Here is an 18,154-nt window from a genome sequence, read left to right on the forward strand (position 1 = left end):
TTTTGGCATACAAAAGAATAACAACTTAATAGCATTAAACTCAACAATTATGCATAGAACTTAAAAGGGAAAATGCCAAACTGAAATATATGTTGTAAATACAAAAAGTGACATAATTCTGTAAGAAAATGCATTAAAAACAAAAAAACAAACAAAAAAACAAAACAAAACAAAACAAAACAAACAAACAAACAAACAAAAAAACCTGCCCTTTACTTAACAAAAAATGTCATGATATTTTCAAACTGGGGAAAATAACTTCCTTGGCAAGATCTGCTTGACACTTTTCTAAAACATGTAGTTTTATGTTGTTTGCAATACCATTACAGTCTCAAGCCACTGTTAAACTATGGACTCTGAAAGCCAAAGAGATGACTTTCTCTGAACAGTGATTCAATGGTGACAATGATCACAGTGCCAATGTGCCAATGATGGCACAAACAACACAGTCACACCTACCTTCAGACTAGCAAACACCTGGTACAAGCTGTAAAAGGATTAATCTGTTTCCAAAATCTTCAGTGCAAACCTTTTATTGAGATGTCACAAGAAATAAGTCTTCCTTTAGTCTGAAATAAGAAGTTTGCTTGGAGAAGAGTTATACCACTAGTACGATAAAAACAATATAGTCTATGAATCTTCTTACAGTTAAACTGCTGACAGAATATACCTATGGACAGATCTTCTATAACTATATCCAATCATTCTCCTTTATTTCAATCAAAACTTATTTATGTGTTGGTAAAAAACATTCTCTCACATTTCAAAGGCTAATTTTATATGATGTAGTGATCACTGAATTTGCCTTAACACTAACGAGGAGCTGTTTTCAAGAATTATAAAATACTTGGACTTCTCACACCTGTGATAAGAACCAAACTGATAGAATTTAGAAAGACCTATAAGAAAAAAAATAAAAAATAAATGTACATCCTCCTTTTAGGAAAGAACTCTACTTCTATCACTCCTGAAAGACATTCAACTATCTTGCTTGCAAAAGATCATGACTAGAGTATCTCTATGGCCTCTCCCTGCCTTTTTGCTGCTATTTTACTTTGTTCAGAGTCAGAAAAATCTTCTCTGTCTCTACAATGTTTATCCATTACTACTGATTGAATCCACAAAGAATATGCAGAATATTCCCTTTGCAAGAATTTTTGTACATTTGAAGGACATATTATCTCATTCACCTCTTCGTACACAGACACATATATATTCATATATATCAACAATTCATTATACCTATCCTCACAGACTATATTTTTTTCTGTTTCTGATCATTCTTGTGCATTGGGCTTTTTCTAATTTATTCATTTCTTTCTTGAACTGCAGTGCTCAGAATTACATATATTCCTCCAGCTCGTCTCTTAAAGCTCCCAAGTCTTATTGAAACATTATTCACACTTTTTTTTTTTTTCATTATTTTTCTTTATACTTGTTCCACAGTGATGAGACCACACTGAAACTGGTTTCACTTTATGATCCATTTCAACAACATTCTGCAGACTTTTTTACATAGTCTATATTTGTGCAAGTAATTATTCTAAACATGTTACATTGCAATTATGTTTGCTAACTTTCTCAACTCCAGAGCATTTATTCAAGATGTATATATATATTTTTTTCCTATGGCTGTGCAGATTTGTTGTTGTTGTTGTACGCAAATACAAACTGACATACTTATGCTGTGGTATCTATGACAATTGAATCCAAAACTGACACAGAACACTGTTCAACAAACCATTCTCTTCTGGCCCATAGTTGTGAACAGGAAGATTTAAAAGAGAATACATTTTTACCAGCTGAACAATCTGCCTCACAACCTCCAGACTGTGACACTGGAATAGTAAGGGCAATTCAAATTAGGACATACTTTGTCCCCAAAGAGACAATGCAAATTACAGGACTTAGCAAAGCTACATCATATCTACCTACAGGCTTTACTGAAATGCCAGATATGGTTAATACCGTTTGTCATAAACATACTGAATCCTTTCTCCTTCAGACAAATAAATCATAAATCATTCTTCTGTCATTGCACGTTCTTACTGCCTTCAAGCTCCAAAAGCAAAACTCTGTACATGTCAAATCTGTTATTTGGTTGGCAGCCAGGGAGCAAGAACTTCAGTGTGCGAGTCTGGCTGAAGTCAGATCACATCATGGTGTGCTACCCACAGGAGTAGTAGAGACACAGGCCGACCACTTGAAATGGAAAGTGTGTGACTCGGATTTAGTGGGCTGGAATAAGTTGCCAGAGAGACATTCTTTTCAGGCAAGAAACTACTTGAGTGTGCAGTAGGTGTAAAATGAATTCACATCAAAATGACATTGCTCTGCTTTTACAGATTCCCCTGTATGGCAGCTCTACCCCACTAATATGCTAAGAATAATAAAATAATGTGAAGAGAAGAAGGAATACCTGCAAGGTAGCTTACAAACAAAAACAAAATGCGTTTATCTGGTAGTCAGAAATGGCAAAGATCGAGACAGACAGAGAATAGATGGTTATTAACAGAAGCATTGTGAAACACAAGAAGTGAAAACAAGGGTCAGAAATGGACAGGATAAAAAAAAGTGAGAGCTATAAGGATGAATATCTTTAGTACCTTCTTCATATCGTGGTATGATATTTTAGGGATGCTCAATATTGCATAGAATTTTTTCATATTATTGCAATGCTTCTACAGAACACTCAACTATTTTAAAATTAGTGTAATTTTATTTTTAATATCAAATGTGATCTTTACCGTGGTAGTTTTATCATTACTTCAAACAATAAGCCTCACATTCAGAAGCACCTTAACTGGTACAGTAGGAGTGCCTGTACATGCTAAAAACCTCAGTATAAATCAGTAAGAATCATGAACTGTTTTACTATCTGAACATTATTTTGACCTTATTAACACCTGTATCTGGCCTAAAGCATGGCAATATACACAGCTTTCAAGTGAATAGAAGGAATCAGATAAAATAAATTTCATCTTCTAGAGATTAGAAGAATATTAGATAAATTTAAATACATTGCTACTGAGTAGGAATTCTAAGACTTGAGTTAATTGCAGCTTCTCACCAAGAAGTTAGCACTTACCAAGATTAGCCTAATGAAAAAAACAGCATGCTACCTTTGAAAATCATAAGGGTTCAAAAACTCAGTCCTCATTAAAGTCACAACACGAGCCTGAGACTGAACTGATAACAGCCTTGCAGAAAACAGGACAACAGTTCTACTTAACCAATATGAACATTTTATGAAGCCCACTTTGAGTCAGTGTAGGTGAATATTCATCCTTAAAAATATAGTGGATGTACACAATAAATTAATTAATAATAAAAATTGTTAGAAGCAAATTCTTGAGGTTTTCCCTATCTGCTGCTCAAAAAATGCTAGCTTAATGTTCACACATCTTATATTTTATGACTGCTATCCTAAATTGATTAAAAATGAGTAGCAGACTACTGTACCTGAGAATCTGTCCCAGTTTTAATATTAAGACTTAAACTAGGATTATTTCTAATATCAAATTTCCCCTACAGAGTTATGCAGAGTAATCTTCAATAAATTTCTTTTTTTCTCCCTAAATAGAAAGTTACGTTTCCATGAATAATTAATTCAGGGTTTTTTTAATTGCTATTCATAGTGATTTTGTTTCTTTCTTTATTTTAATAAAAGAAGTGTATCCCTAGAAGTTCTTCTTTGTGATCCATTTACCCATCACTTCTGTCATTGCTTCTCATTAAATTAAAAAAAAAAAAAAAAAAAGAGAGAGAGAGAGAGAGAAGAGAGAAGAGAGAAATGAGCACTTACATGCATAAGCAATGAGATGAGGAACTAATTTAAATGAAAAAGGAATAAATAAGCACCAAATTAGGAAAGCGGAAAACTAGGCATTTCTTTGAAAGGAGGAGCAAGGATGAGAAAGTCAGATTCTGATACACAGCTGTCTGCAATTTTCTTAAAGAAAAACTCCTGTTGTATGACTTTCATTAATTGATCACTGTAAAAATAATGAAGGATGTAATTGACTGATTTGTTGGTAAATGAGGACAAATGATATTAATGCACAGATTTTCATAAGGTAATGCTGTGTCTTCTCTTTGGTTTCCATGAATTTCAAGGGAGTTCACTTCAAAGAACCAATGATGTATTTACCATGTTTCTGTGCTAACATAAGGAACTGAAACTGATAGGAAAGTAAGTAGGGATAAAAACAACACCACATAAATTTCTCAGAGAGAAGGTTAATGTACTCCAAATCTTCAAAACCACTAATACCAGTCTAATATTTCCCATGTCAGATAAATGCTAAATGTACTCAACCATTCGTAATTGAACTGTCAGTGTCACTGCACTTACCATTTTTCAAAAATGTACATAGTCAAGAAAATTTCAGGCAAAGTATGAAAATCAAAATTGATATTTTATAAAAAGTATCCAAAATGCAACAAAAAAGAAGGATCAGAATTTCCACCCATCAGAAATCTTCTCATTATGTAGAATCACTGATCTAAAAAGTCATTGCAATTGACAAAAATAAATTCACATTTATTTGAAACCTTGGTGACAAGTAGTTTATTATTTTCTAATAAGTAATTTGAGAATTCATGTATTCTAATACTTTGGAAGATTACAGCAATCCCTATGTGCTTATCTTAAATTACCTTGCTCTGTAGTACTGTAACATAGGATGATCTTGACCTTCAGGGATACTGAGTGCCTACTGCTTAAAATATAGTGAACTTCTTTCAGCCGAAAGCCCTCATTTACTACTTGTTTGAATATTCTCTTCCTTCTACGTATATCTATGTGTTTAGAAACAGCCTAGAGCAATAACTAGTAGGTACCTTTGCTTCCTTTTTGTGTCACTTTCAAATGACAAATAAATTGTGGTAGTCAGAAGAAAAAAATAGCTCTTTCCTCCCTAAAGCTGAAAGTCGCTTCAGCCCTCTTCAGCAGATTCACTCCATCCCTCTTATCTCTTTCCTACCAGATGCTGCCCTTCTGAACAAGCACCAACTTGTTGAACAGCAACAAATACACAGTCTATTACAACAGGAAATCTGTCTACTTGGAACTGTGTCTTGAGGTTTGTGTAATCTATAGGAATTGTGTGGGAAATAGCCAAGCCCTCTAATGTGTTTTTTTACAACACTCTACATGTTTTTACACTTGTAGAGCTAAACATATTTCTATACCATGCTTTATTTCTGCTGTGTGGTATACTCAGGATGCTTTTAAGCTAGTTTTTCATTAGATTAAATGTCCATAAACTGCTGATAAACTAGCCAGAGGTAAGCCAATGAACGATGCTGGTTGTGCCTTTCCAAGAGTATGTTTAAGTTCTAATTCCCTTGCCATGGGCAGGGACATCTCTCACTAAATCAGGCTGCCTAAAGATCCATTCAGTCTCTTTAGGGATGGGGCATTCACAAGTCCTCTGTGTAATCCATTCCACACCTTCATAGTGAAGAATCTCTTCTTCATAACTAATCTAATCTTTTCTAAAACATATATTTTTACTTGGATTGCTTTGAAAATTGCAGAGTGCAGGGAAAGCTGGTTATTCAAATTTAAAGGAAGTTTAATCTGACATTTAATCTGACACTTTGGAGAATGACAAAGATGGTGAAAAACTGCATACCTCAAGAATTTCAATAGTCACTACTCTTTTCATATTAAAAGAACTATAATTTATATGGCTCACTAAATAATCAGACACTTTGATTTTGGCAGCTATTTTTATCTATGTTGGCTACTGACACTGTGGAAAAGTGCCACATAAGGCACTGTTAACGGAAGGGTAAACGTCTAGAAAATGAAGTACTAGTCATAAATTAAAGAGCATCAGCAAATTCTGAACCTGGAATAGGAGCTCAACAGGCATTGTAATCCTGCAGAGCAGATTCAGCCATTTTGAGAAGTGACACACTTGTTCTGCTCACAATTCTGTATGCATTCCAAATATTTCAGACAATATATATTTTTTAATTTTTACCTGTCCAGGCAAACTTTACTATGTCTTGCTGTTCATGCACAAATTAATATATTGTTTCCATCAAGGAAATGACAAGGAAAAAGGACTTGCTGACTGAAGGCTCGTGTAATTTACTCTGCTAATTTCTAGCAGAGTAATAATATATGAATATATTATGAATATATATATGAATATATATTATGAATATATATATGAATATATATATGAATAATATATGAGTTAAATATATAGAGAGTTGAAAAATATATGAATATACATTATACATATATACACATGTATATGTATATTTTTTCTTCACCTATGTCGTGGCCCTATCCAGCCAGATTGTCCAGTGGGGGCTACAGGACTGGTGACTTTGAGAAGAGTGTAAGAGCTGTCCCATGTCATTCAAGAACCAGCTGCATTTGGATCCAAAAGGACCTGCTGATGGCCAAATATGAGCCATTAGTGGTGCTGAGTATGCCTGCAGGAGAGCAGATTTAAAGAAAAGGAGAAAACAATGTGAAACAGCAGCTAGGAGAAAGGAATCAGAAAATATGTAACAAGCCCTGCAGATTCCAAAGTCAGTGCAGCAGAGGGCAGATAGTGCCAGAGACACCAGAGCAGAAGTTCCCTGCAGCCGAGAAGTGCATGGTGGAGCAGATTGCCCCCCAGAAGCTCATGGGCACCACACAGAGCAGATCTCCACATGCACCTATGGAAGAGTTCAAGGTGCAGTGGTGCATGTGACCTGAAGAAGGCCGCAGCATGAGGGTGAATGTAGGATGAGGTGTTATTCCTTTTCTTTCAGTTTCTCACTGCTGTAGTCTGATAATAATAGGTAGTAAATTATATGATTATTCCTTATTCTGAGTCTGTTTGTCCTATGATGGTAACTCATTGTTCCTTATCTCAAGTTGTGAGCCTTCTTTCATCATAATTTCTCATCTTGTCCTTCTGAAGAGAGGTAGAGTTGTGTGATGGAGCTCAGCTGTCCATCAGTGTGATATCACTATAGCTTGATCTGACAAGTGTTTTTAGATGATTATGACTATTTTTTTTTTAGCATCAGCAATGTTCCCATGAATATATATAGTGTTTATATGTACTGCGTCCTCTGTATGGAAATATAGGGTCAATCGAATTGACGAATTTGGCATCTAATGCTATTTAAATTTACCAGAAATTTCTAACTTGGCTTAAATCTCTCTTCACAGTGGCATTGGTGGATCAAATTACCCATTTAAATTAATTTTAAAATCTCATTAATAACATAGTCAAATGCATGTGTTTTATTATGCTTAGCTTTCCATTGCTCCTCTGAGCCCAAGAGTAAAGTTGATGAACCTCCTTAAGAAGGGGGTGCAATTAATCATCAGCACTCAGAACTTTTTGCTGGGATGAGGATACTGGTGAGGTAGGTAGACTTCATCTTTCCTCAGAGATGAGTCTACTTGATATTACTCATAGTGTCGTATGTTTCTACACAGCCTATTGAACCACTCTTACTTTTCTTGCTAATCTATAGATTCATTACATAATGGCCACTTCATTTTGTTAGACCTTCATCAGATATTTGTAAGCAATATGTTGTAGAATTTAGGACACTGAGAAGGCATTAATCTGTATCAAATTCTTATTGAAGAATCAGAACTAAGTTAACCTTTTCTTGACACTAGATTTTCTTAAGTTAGAGCTATTTTATTTATAGCATATTTGTCATTTATAACATCTATCAGAAAGATATTCAAGTTCAGCATTTTGACATAAAGGATAAGAGAGAGGAGGAAAATGGAGTATCTATTTTTGAACATAGCAGTCCTTTAGAGAAGATAAAGTTTGGAATCTTTGATCAACATCCTTCATAATGGTAATCTGAACCCAAGTCTGCATTTTCATAATCAATGCACTGACATTTGACAATTCTAAGAACATTTTCTCTTCATTCTATTACACAAAATTCTGGAACAATCCTGTTCATTCATATTTGTTAAACAGCAAATTTTATTTCTTGGAGACAGAATTCTTTCTGACAAGCTCTGCTTTTACCAAATTTATTTTTAGTTTACAAAGGAAACAAACCTTTCAGTGATTTTATTTATTTTTTTGTGGTACAAATATGAGTAGTGATTGTGGGTGCAATCTAGCAAAGTCCAAGATGACATAGCACTGAAAAAGCAGCTAAACATTTCTACTATGACACTGGAAAATCTTTGATTTGTCAGAAACAAACAATTCTCATTTACTCATATGTACCAAACTTCCTGTTCCAACCAGGCCAACTGGAAACTCACATCTCTTGTCTGATTCTAAAATTAAAACCATATCACAGAGGTTTAAGGTGACAGAACTAATTACAGCTTAAGAAAAGTACAGCAGCACAAGAGCAAAATATGTAATTGTAAATTATACATTAAAAATGTTTCCTCTTAATTGCAAAAGTCAATTTTATCAGACCAACAGCTGAGACTCCCAACAGAGGAAAGAGTACTCCTACAGTAGGTAGATTTTTCCAGCGATACAACAAATATGCTTTACCTAAGTGACTGTAAAATGCTAGAATGTCCTTTGAGCCCAGCCTGTTTCTATGGGAAAGCAGAACAAATAATCCTATCTCATTTCTTTGGCAAGTGCTTTTCAGGCAGAAAAGTTACATAAATACTGTAGATATTTAGCTTTTTTTCTTTTTTTCTTCTGATGTGCTACACCAAAATGAAGAGGAGAGGTTTAATATTTTATTCATACAGTATACTCGCCACTCTAGTAGGGCAGGAAATGTAATTAGAAAGACATAATTTAATATTAATTTTAGTTGAAAGTAAACATCAGAATATAATGAAATTACCTCAAGAAAAAAAAAAAAAAAAAAAAAAAAAAAAAGCATGCCCCAACACTCATTTTGCTAGTTTGATGACACATTGCCTTGCCTCACAGGACAGGGTGGACTTCTGTGTCCACCTCCCCTCTTTTCACATATCAGTCCAACAGAAAACTTGCTTCTTATATGCATATCTTGGGTGTGTTTTTTTTTCAGTGCCTCTGGCTGGCCATCTGTTTACAATATTTGTGCACATCTAGGACATAGGGTGATTACTTCACTAGAGCTAATCCATGTTTACACTAATGCAAGGGTGGGACTTGGCTTTTCAGTTGAGTTTTTTCTATTTTTCTCCCAGTTCTCCCTAGCTTTCCTTCTTTCTATATACTTGTCCTTCCATATTCAGAAATGCTTTCTATCTCAGTTTCCATCCCAAGTGTTTGACACCCCACCTGGGACAGAGACAAGCTGGAAACCAACCCTGAGTGAGGCTGCACTGGGCAAAAGTTGATGGCCCCAGGGTCATTCCCCAGGGAAAGGCCTCTCACCAATGTAGGGGAGTCCTACATAGGCAGGAACAGTCAGGTCTATAATTACTCTCATGACTTGACAGGCAATATCTAATGCAAGATCATGGTAAAAAAACAATTTATAGAACTGCATAGAACATTTTTTAAAAGTTTTTAAAAATGGGTATACTCCTCAGTGACTTTAGTTACTCAGATGCTGATTCTCAGAAACAAACTCCTTGGCTCTTTCTGCTAAATTTAAGATATACTACTAAATCTATTATGTCTTATCTTTTCCATTTTGCAGATAGGTGAACATATTTTCTGAATTCATCATAATTTAGAAGATGCACTCCAACAGCTGATAAACAAACTTCTTAGTCTACAAAAATATTTGGTATTTTAAATTACTCGTATTCATTCCTTACCAAGAAGCTTTAACAAGAAATTCACTGAAACAATCCAAATTTAATGTAAAAGGTTTGTGGGGACAGCTCTCTGTTTTCATAATACCATGTTACGTCAATGCAATGGACGAAAAGGCAAAGAAAGTCATGTAGGAAACCATAGAACCATCAAACAAGTGAGCACTTCAAGAGGCAAAGCAATATGGGATGGTGAGATGAAAAACGAGATAATAGCAAATGTGACTCAAATACACAAAGATCTGCACTTAGCCTGAAGAGAAGGTAAAATTTCAGTTTTAAGTATTTCATAGAGAAGAAAAGCAAGATGAAAAAACCTAATGCATCCCTGTCCTACATGTTCATATGTGATACAGCTGACTTGAACCATACTCTCCAGGCAATTGAAAGAGCAATAATGCTGCTGTATTCTGCACTTGATATTATATTCACTAGTAGCAGATAGAAGAGTAGTCAAGAACCTAAGTTTTTCCCCAGAAGATTACTATCCACTACTATCTTTGCCACAAAATCTTTTAATATAGTAAACTACAGTTCCAAATACACCTAGGAAAAAAATTCTAAATAAGATACTTCTAAGAATGCATCACAGAATACTTTAGTAAGAGAAACATCACAGTCCCAAAAAGATTAGTAATCTTGTTCTGTTTCATATCTTATCATCTTTGCCTGGGACTTCTGGGATGCTGAGTAAAAAAATAATAGTGAGAGAACAGTTATAAGCCTGAGCAAATGAAAAGATGAGATAAAAAAAGAAAGCAGCATAAATAGAAAATTCTGTCCTCACTGAAGAGAAATTTAATAAACTTTAATCTTACCTTACTTTTGGTCAAGGGATATTGTCTCTCTCCAAAATAAAGAGGCATATTAGATAAGATCCTCTCTCCAACTACTTTACAACTTCAAAATGAAAAGAAGAAAATAATAACACTTAACTAACACTTTAAGTTATAGTTTAAGTACAAATAATTATTAAGCATAATTTAGTTGCTGAAAAGGAAGGATAACACAAGCTGATAGGAATGAATATAAACAGAAATATATCCTTAACAAATTCGATACCTCATCACTTTGAAAATATTTACTATTAGAATTTAAACAGTTAGTTAAATAAAATAAATATGATCGCTTAGAACTTGCAGAGACCCCACCTTTCACTTTCTGATAAGGTTTGCCAAGTAAATTTGAGTAAACCTTAATGTCTTGAGATGCTAAGCATGGCAGACAGGTTGTGTTTCTTCTTGAAACAGAGCTAAGATTTCATCAGATATCTAGTTCAGTAAAGTCTAGAAAATCTTATAATAAATGGAGTTTCTTATTAATCCAGAAAATAATTAAATGCAATGCATCTATTCCTCCACAGGTTATGTACTAAAACATCTAATATAGAGAAGATTCTGGACATAACGTACTATTTTTTTTTATTTCACATGTACCAGTAGTGTACTTCCCAAGTGATAAACTTTCTTCACATTCAGTGAAATCATGATCTTCTGTATATTTTAATCTCTTTTTGGGAATGAAATGGACTGAATTTCAATCGTGACTGTGTTACACATCATGCTTACTAGACTCTTTGTGAGGTCTTTAGCTATTATAATAATACAAATAAACATTCTGGTATTCATTAAGCAAGAAAAACTTCTGGAGAAACATTTGCTGTAGCAAAGCATATGCTAAACAATGTTCGGAGTGTAAGTTGCTATCTTATTTTCAGCCAAAAATAGAACTAGAAAAATGTGGTAATTTAGAAAAAAGCACTATTTCAGGCTGAAAAATAAAAAGTAGCAAAGTAGCTTTCACACCTTAAAAATACTATTTTTGTTGGAGGGCATCTCAAGAGCACCAAATGAAATAAATGAAGAAGATCAAAATCACACATAAGGAAATTCAGAAAATAATAATAATAATAATAGGAAAGAATGTACCAGCATTTGTTGTAATACTTTCTATACTATTGTTTACTTTCTTAAATTTTAAAAATATGAAATTAAGGGAGCATTTCAGTTTTCTATTCTCCTTTCTATTTCACTCATGTTTAACGCAAATAGTGTGAATCTTAGGAGCACTGTTATTCAGAAGTACTAGAAATGTACTGATAGGCTCCATGGTACTGTAAAAACCATCTCAGAAGTCTCCTATCCCTTGAAAGTACAGGTTTGAAACTAATGAAGAATATTTTGTCATGAATGCAGTTAAAGCCCCAGCATCTGAAAGTCTAGTGTCATGTACAATAGCTATTCATGTACTTTTTAAAGTTGGACACATCTGGAATTGCCATACTGAAATGAATGGAGAAGTGTTTCTAATGATGTTTTGACACATCAGTTATTTTCAAAAAAAATATTTATCTACTGCAAAAAGCACATAAGTGAAAAAATGAATATTTCCCAAGATATGAAGGGTAAGCACCTTGGAGATTTCTGTATCTACAATGAGAATTAAATTACAGAAGTATACTTTTTTGAGTGGCACAGCTATTTAATGCTAGGTTAGGAATTCTACTCAGGAGAAAATTATATTAGCAATATGATGAGCAACATCACTGGAAGAAACTCAGTTTAGAAAACCATATGACATCTCTGCAATTCTATGAATACTGCCTTGGGATGCATCCTGCATCATCATCATGAGGTACATGCAGGTCAGTGTGATGGTGTCAGTTTTGCTTTTGTTTAGTGTTTTTGCCCTTTACCTGAGTTACAGCTCACAGTTTCTCTTGTTTACGTCCAATTAAAGTGAAGTTTAAATTCACCTAGGGGAGCTTCTCCTTTATGCATATGGGCATGTAGATATAACACTGATTAATTATTAGTACTGTAAACACTATTTATCAAGAAGCACACATAAAAAATTGCTTGAAATATGTTCAACTTCACAGATGAAGATCAATTACTGTAATAGAGATTTAGACCTCTGTAGGTCACTTGGAGAAAAGCTATTAAATCTTTCCTAGCTGATCGTGAAGTTATCAAAAGAATGACATTAATTTTTAACAAGATTTATTAAAGAAAACTGTGAAGAAATGCAGGTAATGATTAATATTCCTGCTAAGACGAAAACATGAAAATACTGGGCTGAAATTTGACACAAAAAAGTATTACAGTGACAAGTCAACATGGCTTTACTCTCATACATGCCAAGCTACCACATACTCATAGAGCTGTGGAAGAGTATCAGAGTAATCAGAGAGACACCACTCTTCTTCCTGAATCAAGTGTCTCATGTCTTACAAATTAGGCAAATGATGCAACCAAGTATGGCTTTACTTCTGAGCTTAGCTGGTGAAACTAAAAGTACAAACACAAAAATCTAAAGAAAAAGTACACCCCAAAGTACTTGGGGTACAAAGACCAAAAAGAAAAGGGAAATTTATTAGATATCTGCTGAAATTACTATCTGAAGTGTAGGTATGAAATCATAACAGCAGCTAATGTGTAAGAAATATTTTAGAATTCAAAGAGAGGGCATGCTTCCTCTACTATATGTAGCGAAGCATGAAGCCTGCTTCGCAAACACAACGGTCTCATGATGTTCTGGAGTAGTGACAATTATGAAGGCTGCAACACATTTTGTAACAATACTGGGACTGCTGCACAAATGAAGATTACCATGCATCAGACTGGATATTAAGAAAAAAAATATTTACCATGAGGATGATCAAAACCTGCAATATACTTCCCAGAGAGCTGGCTGATGGCACATGCTTGTCTGTGTTCAAAGAGGCATTTGGATAATTTGCCCATTTTAATATGCTTTAACTTCTGGTTAGCACTGAAGATAATAGAAAAGACAACAGAGAAGATATTTGTCATAGGCTTCTGCAAAAACTTAGTAAACAATCAGGACCATAAACAAAACTAAAGGAGAAGAAGAAAAGAATGAGTGCTTAATCACTATTCTTAAGTCACTATATATTTTGAGAAGCATGTTAAAAAATCAATTGCTTTGATATATGTTTATGAAAATAAGTTTAAAACCTGACTGAACAAATTGGTCCCTATTGGAAAGCAAAGAAAAAACACATTGTTAAAAAGCACATATATATCCAGCAGTTAAGTTACATGCTCCTGCATAAAAAGGAGTGTCTGATAAAGAAGGCTATGTGTTAAGTTTACTTAGCATAATGACAGTGCATGTTCAACTGAGTATTCCATCACTTTCTCTAAACTTCAAATCTTCATGTGTTTAGAAAGTAATTCAGTATTCACTTTCCTCAGCACAAACTAATCTCAAACAAACACTGCAGACTTCCAGGTGACATTCTGAATGTGAATTTGGCACATGGGAGAAGTGCTAGTTAAGCAAGAAGATGACAAGAAAAAAAAGGAAAAAAAAATAAAGTATACATTAGTTGGAAAGAGAAAGATAGCATCCCTCTTACTTTCTACAACATAACCACCTGTCTAAGAATTCATTAATATGTTTGGTTTATTTCAGCCCCTAGATAATTATAAATAATTCTTTTCTGTTGTATTTTATGTTATTTTGTGGGTTTTGTTTTTTGGTTTTTTTTGTTTGTTTTTTGTTTGTTTGTTTGTTTGTTTTTTCCAATAAAATCAAACATCAGTAAGTTTCCTCTAACCTAACAATAACAGTTTTAGGTGAGCAAATGTTAAATTTGGAATTAGGAGTGGCTATTGGAATAGATTATGTATTATATGAGTCACAAATATTTATGAAATAAATACTATCAGTATGAGATGTTTCTCCTAGGGAAGTAGAGGAGAGTTCGGGAGGTGAGGGATTTGGGTTCTGATGAACATTACTACATCAACTGTATGGTACTGTTTTTTATTATTAACCTTAACAATAACTTAACACTACTAGAAAGAGATACTTCTGTTAGAACAGTGTATGTTTTACCACTCATGCTGCATATGTTTTCATGACATTAATACAGTTTTAATACATGAAGTCAATACAGTGAGACTGCAGTATTAACTATATGTCTCTTCCCCCTAATCACTTTTTAGCAGTATTTTATATTTGCTTAATTACAAAGATAAAAACAAAATTTCACTTCAAGAGATTTAACACAAATTGTGATATTTTATTCAGCTACCAAAGAAAACTTGATTTCTCAACAGAATTTTATTTGATTCTTTGCCTGAGGCCTATTTTCTAGAAATTTTCCTCAATTACACCTCTGCAACATAGGGAACTAATTCCACTGATAACAATGAAAACACAGATTCTTTTTAAGAGTAAGATTTACATTTTATATAAATAAAAATTATGAAATATGTGTTTTGTTGTTTTTGTTGTTGTTGTTGTTTTCAAAAATAGAATGTGTATGCAGAAAATGAAAGATAATTTGTAGGTGACATAGTAAGCAGTTCAAGAGAAAAACTAAGGGGACAAAAGGCGAAGCATATGACCTTGAAAGCTCAGGACAGACAGTGAAAATATTTGGGAAACAAGCTATACACAGATAAAAATTAGAAAAGCATTTTAGTTTTGCATTCAGCGTGTAATAATGTAAATTCTGTGAAGTATCATTTTTCAGTCATCTCACAAACATGCAGTCTTTGAATGTTCTTCAGTACAGAGTAGAATCCACTCTACTACATGATGACTCATGTGTAGTGTTAGAAGAAGCCGTGGTCAAAAACTTGAACATAGGAAGTTTCACACAAATATGTGGAAGAACTTCTTTACTGTAAGGGTGACAGAGCACTGGAACAGACTGCCCAGAGAAGATGTGGAGTTTCCTTCTATGGAGACGTTGAGACGTTCAAGACTCATCTGGATGCCTACCTGTGCAACCTGCTGTAGGGTACCTGCTTTAGCAGGGAGCTTGGACTTGATTATTTTCAGAGGTCCTCTCCAATCCCTCCAATTCTCTGATTCTGCCACTGTACGACACTGACTACCTACACACCAGTGTAGATTTCTAGAAATACATATTGAAAATACATTTTTAAACTGGTATTTGCCTCTAAGACTAAACAAATTCTTTTCAGTATGTCATTAATCACTGAAAAATAAATGCACTTTTAAGCCAAATTTGACTTGAACTGATGAACTGTTTTCACAGAATCACAGAATTGCAGGGGTTAGAAGTGATCTCAAAGGATCACTGAGTCCAACACCCTTTGAACAATAACAGAAATAATATTTTGATATTCATGAAATGATGTATTTCATTATATGCAACAGGAGTGACAGCTTTAAAATGACATGAAAACTGTCAGGAAAATGTCACCATGAGCCAGTAGCTCAGAAGACTTTACAGGACATCTGAAATTTTAAACATTTTTTAGGCTAGGATTAACCTCCCACTTGATGATCATCCCCCATGAAGGAATGGAGTCATGAATTCACAAGAATATAGGTTTATTCCCAAAACCTCAGTTCTTGTGAGTACCCATCTTGAGTGACACATACAGGCCCAGGGCCCCCAGCACAAGTAAGATGCAAAACTCTTGAAATGGATCCAGAGGAGGGCCACTAAGATGATCAGAGGGCTGGACCAGGTTGAGGGAACTGAGTTTGTTTAGCTTGCAGAAGTGAAGGTTCTAGGGAGACCTCATTGTGGCCTTCCAGTACTTGAAGAGAGTATATAAACAGGAGGGAGAACTGCTGTTTACAAGGGTAGATAGTGATAGAAGAAGGGGAAATGGTTTTAAATTGAGACAGGAGGTTTAGGTTAGATATCAGGAGGAAGTTTTTCAGTCAGGGGGTGGTGACACACTGGAAGTTTTGCCCAAGCAGGTTATGGATGCCCCATCCCTGGAGACATTCAAGGCCAGGCTGGATGTGGCTCTTATCAGCCGGGTCCAGTAGTTGGTGATCCTGCTTGTAACAGGGGGGTTGAAACTACATGATCATTGTGGTCCTTTTCACCCCAGGCCATTCTATCATTCTATGATTCTATGAAAAAAAAAAAAATGCCTTAGTCTGGAACAATAAGGCAAAAATCCTCAGCTGTAATTCTTGTTCATAAATACTAATTTAATGAAAAATAAAAAATAGAATTTTTTTATTTTTTTAACAGTTTTGCAGTTTAATGCATCAACTTTTTAGTAAGTGCAACAATATAATTGTCCTTCTGAAATTCAGAATTCTTCTCTTTAATAGTCTGAAATTAAAATATGCAATATCCATAACAATTGAAAAAAATATGCAAAAAGACCTCCAGCAAAATAGGTCCTTTTTTTAATTATTATTTTGTACAGAAAAAATCAAATTCATTTTTATTCAAATCCTGAGGTATTTTTCTTCTATATCTCATACCTTACCTTATCTAAGCCAGAAAAGCTCTGTTTGCCAGGAAAAAAAAGACACTAATCAAGATATCTTGTGATAAGAATAATATAACTCTCAATCACATAATGTGCTTATGAGTTTTTATCAGATCAAATAACAATTGTCCTTAAAATAATTTTTAAACTGCTCTAGAGAAAAAGTTCTCAAGAGCAAAACAAATTTTTAAGACCTGGAGCCTACGTTATATGTTATGGTGATCATTCAAGCAGTCCCCGAACACAGCAGAGCAGTCCAAGTTAGGAGAGTACAACTTCTGAAAGCTTTTAAGCTTAATACCTTTACAGACTTGATATTTTCTAGTATAGGTTTAGTCCACTCTGAAAAAACGTTTATATCATGTAATGATTATCCCACAGCGGCAATAAAATGATCTCCACTAGAAGATGCCCTGTAGGCAAGGGAACGAAGAAACGCATCTTCCTTTCAGCATACTTTTCTCTCTCTTTTTTTACTTGGGAATCAGTAAAGAAACTCAGCACTGACTAAGGAAAGCAAGGTTTCTTGTGCACTGGAGGAACTGCATGCTGATGATTTTCACAGAGGTTAGTAAATAAAATAAATAAATAAATAAATACCCTTTTTTGCCCTGCTGCAGTGATGTATGATGCACTAAAAAGCATAGTAATAGGGTTTTCCAGTTCAAACTCTTAGGCTGACTATTCCTCTCAGGACTTCATCTGTTAAGTTCCCACAAGGTGTTCACTGATCATTGTAAGCCTTGGTATACGATACTGTACTTGAACTCACTTCCTAATGCTTAGCACTAATCCAGAATATTATATTAATAATAGTTCTTGACACACTGTTCCACATTTCCACAGTTCAGTCTAACATCACTCCGTTCTTTATCCATTACAAATGAATACAAAAGAAATACTTTGCAATCCACAAGTATGCTCCCCTGCTACAAAATACACTGGCAGCTAGTTTAATGTTCCTAATGCACTTTGGAAAATCGTTCATTGACTATCACATAAAACATTTTAACTGTCTTAATTATAAGATATTTTTCCTTCCAGTATCTGCTATGGTATTGGTCAGTCATTAACAGCAGTACTTACACTTTTTCATATCTTTACCATAGTATCTGCTTTCATTCTGTGCTGTAGCAGTCTTGAGAGAATATCAGAAATTCTGATAGCAAATTGGATGTTTTAA

This window comes from Excalfactoria chinensis, chromosome 2 (genome assembly GCF_039878825.1).
Source record: "Excalfactoria chinensis isolate bCotChi1 chromosome 2, bCotChi1.hap2, whole genome shotgun sequence".
NCBI lineage: Eukaryota > Metazoa > Chordata > Aves > Galliformes > Phasianidae > Excalfactoria > Excalfactoria chinensis.